Here is a 6,020-nt window from a genome sequence, read left to right as displayed (position 1 = left end):
TTTGGTTATCTTTCATGAAAAAAGAGTAATATCTGATTATTTTTATATAGAACATAAATCATCTAACATTTCACATACTCAAATTTATCTAACATTTCACATGCTCAAATTTATCAATGGTAAAGTGGAACCCAAAAAACTTTACTACGAATTTTACGTGGCGTGGGGGAGGGGTTTTTTTTTAAAGGGTGCGGTTTGTATGGAGCTTAGGCTCGAAATGGTCAAATTAGAGCCTACTTTCAAATAGTGTCGAGAAATGTGGTTTCAATACTGAAAATCTTTGTGATAGCTTTAAAATATATTTTTATTTTTATTTATAAAGTTTAGAGCTTGAAAAATAGTGTAGATCAATAGATCTATGAAAAATTTAAAAATTTTGAAAATTGACGGTCCAAATATGTGTTACAAAATATGCTATTTTCGAAACTTGAAATCCATTATCTTTTTTCATGTCCATGCATCTTGATGTTGAGATGATCAAGTTGAGGATAAGATCTAATTTGATGGTTTAGGGCTTTGGCTTTATATAAACTTTTCCCTATTTTAAGTAGGGAAACGTTCATATCGAGCTTAGGCTTTAAACAATCAAATTCGAGCCTACCTCAAAAATTTCACTAGAAGAGGTTGTTTTGATGCTCAAATATTTTCAAATTGATCATCACAACATCAAGATGCATGGACATGAGAAAAAAAATAGATTTCAACTTTTGAAAATAGTGTATCTTGTAACGCATTTTTTTATCGCCAATTTTCAAGATTTTCATGTTTCTTTAGATTTCTCGATCTATACTATTTTTTAAGTTTTAAACTTTATAAATAAAAATATATTTGAAGGCTATCAAAAAGATTTCCAATATTGAAACCACATGTCTCGATACAATTTAAAGGTAAGTTATAATTTGATTGTTTAGAGCTTATGCAACACCTATAGGCGAAAATGAACTGGGATTTCGATTATGCTCACCACCGTTCAAAGTTCATCACATGGTTACGGTTGTTTGGTATTTTAATTTTCATTTTTTTTCTACAAATTGGAATGATCTGAAATTTGAAGCGCGTGTTCATCAAAAATAGAAGAATCTAATAAAATATAAAAAAAATAATTTGTAAAATGTAAATTAAACAAAATACCTCTGAAAATTTATGGGGGTTTTTTGCTCAATTTATATTTCACAAATTATTATTATTTTTATATTTTTATTAGGTGCATATCATTAAGATGTACACATGTGTTAAATTTCAAATCATTTCGATTTATATAAAAAACATGAAAATTGAAATACTACCAGACAATTGTGACCGTGTAATGAACTTTAGACGGTGATGAGCAAAGACGAAATCACTTTTCATTTTTACCTATAGGCATTGGGAAAAAGCTAACAATAGCTGATGAGCTATAATGAATAGTGCTATAGGTGGAATGGGAATCGTCTGATCTTCATCATACGGTTTAGAATGCATATCATTGTTTTAATTTTAATTAATTGTCTATTAATCAGATCATAATGAAATTTTGGACATGTATACTAAAACATAGGGTGCACAAATAAAAAATATTTCTCAGAATATTAAATAATCGAAATACCCTTGAAAAATTATGAGGGTATTTTGGTCATTTTAAATTATTGAAAATAATTTTTTTATATTTTTATATGGTGCTCAATTGTGTTAGGTATATACACTAAAAATTTTATATTAATCAGATTTAGATAAAAAAAAACTTAAAATTAAAATAGTGATATTCATTCTGAACCACATGATGAAGATCTGACGACTTTCATACTATCTATACTATTTATTATAGCTGGCCAGCTGTATTGAGGTTTATCCATATATATATATATATATATATATATATAATCATTATTACATATTGTTGCTTCAGACAATTTGTAGTTTATTATCATTTTATTACCATCAGTATTATTCAATATCTGTATAGTTTTACTAAAATATTTAACAGGGACTAAGCCCTCGTTTATGCAATTTAAGTATGCTTTCGAGTCAATTAGGGCAATCGACTGGAAGCTGTATTCATTGCTGACAACTATAGTAACTATGGTGTCCCATCTTGGAGTTATTATTTTGTCTATCATATTAACGTATTCCAAATTTTTTAATTTGGTTTTTGAAAGAACATTAACATCTTTAGTCCTTCCAGAATTGGGGTCTTGGCTTATTTCTGAATTACTAGTTTCTGGATTGTCAGGATTTTTTGTAAGTTCTAATTCTTTGAAGTCCTCCATAAACTCTTCGAATGACTTTTCGCTTTCTAGATCATCGTCTTCCTTTTTAGAATAATCAGTTGTCATTTCTAACATATTAACTCTATTTTTTAGAGTTATTAACTCATTGCGAATTTCACTAAGTTCATGTTTTAGTTCCTTAACAGTTGGTTCCTTATGGATATGAGCTTTTTGTTAAACTCTATCCATAATATTTTTGAAACTAGAAGCTTCCAGTTGAACAAGTAAATTTGGTTTAGGGTCCGTAAACTTAGTGTATAACATGTTAGTCTATGGTCTGTATAACATTTTAGTGAAATGCTTATTGAACTGATTACACAGTAATTTTGTATGGTCCCACATCTTGTTTGAATTGATACAAAACTAGGAGGATGATTTTTTGAGAGTTCCTCTAGGGAAATCCACCGTTAAAATGAGAGTTGAATGATTGTGATTGAACGAAGGCTCCTCCAAATACAACAGCCAATATAATGGAGGCTTCATGGCAATCACATGACTTAGGTAGACTGAGTGATGTGGATTGTATGATGATAAATATTCTTTTGCTTCAAATAACTTCAAGAATCACACTATTCCGTGAGCTGTTGGAGGAGATCAAATTGGTAACATTCACATGATATTTTATGAAGTATTTGGTTACTTAGAAACCCTATTAAATGATTAGACTTATCATTTTTGGGTGTTTAAACGTGTATTAATTTTTTGGTGTTTATGTCAAAATTATTTAACTAATATATTTAGATGTCGTTGAATATGTGATGGTTATATCCAAATTATTTGAATAATATATTTTTGTGTGTTTATATTAGGTTTTTATATTTAAATGACCAGACCTATAATTTTTGGACATTTATATCGAAAGTATTCAACTAATAAACCATATTAAACGACGAGAATTATAATATTTGGGTGTTTATATCAAAAATATTTAACTAATATATTCAGATGGAGTTGGAGTTGGAGTAGCTGATGATTACATTAGAGTAGGTGATGATAATATTTAAATGATTTACATAGTATATTTTTAGGTGTTTATATCAGGTTTTTATATCTAAAGTTTTAAATAGTAAATTTAAGGAAGAACTGGTTGGTTGAAATAGCTAAGTAGTTATATGGAAATTATTTGAATAGTATATCTAAATTAACATGCTTAAACAGGTGAGGTATATCTAAATTAACCTGTCTAAAGAGGTGAACTATATTTAAATTAATAAGCTTAAAGAGGTGAGGTATATTTAAATTAACCTATCTAAATTAACATGCATAAAGTGGTGAGGTTTTGTTTTACCATGAATTACACTATTAGTAAAATATTTTACCATGGTATTTATTTGCATATGTATTACACATGTATAAAACACAATTTTTATATAAAAATACTTGTGAGAAAGTATTTATGTACGGACCAAATGTGCCCTTAAGAAATACCAATATATTTATTTTATACAAGTCTATACAAGCCCCAATCAGTCTCTACAAGTCCCCACCTCTATCCCTCTAGAGTTGCTAAAATCTTAGTCTTTACTCTTCAACAAAACCTCATCTCTCCCTTTATAAATCCCTTTTTTTCTTTCTCTACAACTGCGTGCACAAGATTAACGATGCCCCAGAGAGAGATTTGCACACCCTCTCTTTTTCTTTTTTATAAATACTCTCCCTTTTATAAACCCTTTTTTCTCTTTTTTTAGTGCCCTAGACTAGCAATCGTTCGTTCTGCGTGTATATAAGAAAACGGTCGAGTCTAAACGGTAATTGGCAATTTGGTACAGTAAAACTGCGATATGAGCTGTCAATTCATTGATCCAGACCGATTTTTATCATGTTCATTGGTTTTTCATGTGTTTTTTCTGTATAGTAAAATGTCAATGATTCATCGGTCTAGACTGGTTTTCAATTAAGACAAAGAAAACCATGGTTTTGAGAATCCGTAAAGGGAAAATCTCAAATTGAGAAACACCCAAAAATGCCCAAATTAAGACGCACTCTAATTGTCCTCAATATTCTAAACCTCTCATACCGTCGACGCAACAAGAACCAATTTTGCCACCAATTTTCTAAAAAAGTATTTTTTCACTTTTATGTATGATATATACTTTCTTGATGCCTCCTGGGGAAGCTAGCATGTCTAGAATTTTTCAAGAACAAGAATTTCATAAGGGAAAAGTTCATGTAAGGTTGCAACCTTAAAATGTAAAATCACAGATGCACCTCAAAAATCTATCGGAAATGTTGTTTTAATGTTGAAAATGCTTTCTAATCAATCCTCTCGACATTGAGATCTATGAATATGGAAAAAAAAAAAGTTTTTGAATCTCGGGAATAGTGCATCTTGCAACACATTATCTAAACCGTCCATTTTCAAGATTTTCAAATATTTATAGATCGACTTGATTTTAATCATTTTTGGAATTTAAATTTTTTAAATTAGGTAAGAAAATAGATTTTAAGATAATATTAAGAATTTTTTACAATAAAAATACATGTTATGATAAAATTTTTAAAGTGCATCTTAATTGGATTGTTTAAGGTTGCAACCTTATAGAAATCGCACCCATTTCATAAATTATCTCAGTTATGCTCAAATTTTGATTTACGATATGCATTTTTGGATTCAAATTTTTGTGCTTATTGAGTATATATATCGATAACTTCAAGGTTAACAATGATTTTGAATCAGTTTCGAGTTCATGAATACTTGGGTCCAGGCCACATGAAACAATTTTCCGCAATTTTTTTTAAAGGGAAAAAAGAGGCTTTAAACAATCAAATTCGAGCCTACCTCAAAAGTTTCACTAGAGGTGGTTGTTTTGGTGCCCAAATATCCTCAAATTCATCATCTCCACATTTAGGTGCATGGACATGAAAAAAAAATGGATATCAAGTTCTTGGAAATAGTGTATTATGTAACATACTTTTGAACCGTCAATTTTCAAGATTTTTAAGTTTTCATAGATCTCTAGACCTACACTATTTTTGAAGCTTTAAATTTTATAAATAAAGATAAAAATATATTTTAAGACAATCAAAAAGATTTTCAGTATTGAAACTACATTTCTAGGTAAGATAGGCTCTAATTTGATTGTTTAGAGCCTAGGCTCTATACAAACCACACCCTTTAAAACATATACAACATGTGTCCCTCCCTAGTTTATGTGTTCGGTATATTTTAATATTTCCACCGGTGTTTTCGGACGGCAAGAGCAAAATCCATTTATCATTCATTTTCTTCTCTTTATGGTTATTATCTTCTAATTGACTGTTTTCTTTTTTATTTCTATGATCGTTTTCTCAAATTCTCTCTTTCTCTCTCTTTATTTCTCATTCTCTACTTCATTGAAGTTTTTTGTTTGTTATCTCTATGATCGTTTTCTCAAATTCTCTCCTTTTATTTCTCATTCTCTACTTCGTTGAAGCTTTTTGGTTGATATCTCGGCTCTTATGATTTAATGTTTATTATTTTTTCATGCATAGACTCTGTCTCCTCTTTATTTTTATACACATGTATATTTCTATAATAATTATAAAAATTAGATCTTGATAAAAGTAATAACTTTTTTGTTTAAATATTATAATTATACTATAATTATATCAAATTTTTGTCCCCAAAAAGTATTTAAAAAAAAAAAAAAAAAAATCAAAACTTTGCTATGCGAAAAGTTCTATAATAATTGTAAAAAGCAGATATTAGTAAGAATAATTTAATTTTATTAGAATGTTTCTATTGTAATTAGATATGATAATTATAACAATATTCTCTCTCCTCTTTATCTTCAT

The sequence above is a fragment of the Amborella trichopoda genome, chromosome 2 (assembly GCF_054954075.1).
Source record: "Amborella trichopoda isolate Santa Cruz 75 chromosome 2, AtrichopodaSantaCruz75HAP2 v2.0, whole genome shotgun sequence".
Lineage (NCBI taxonomy): Eukaryota > Viridiplantae > Streptophyta > Magnoliopsida > Amborellales > Amborellaceae > Amborella > Amborella trichopoda.
The sequence above is the reverse complement of the archived record's forward strand: the minus strand, read 5'-3'. Positions refer to the sequence as shown.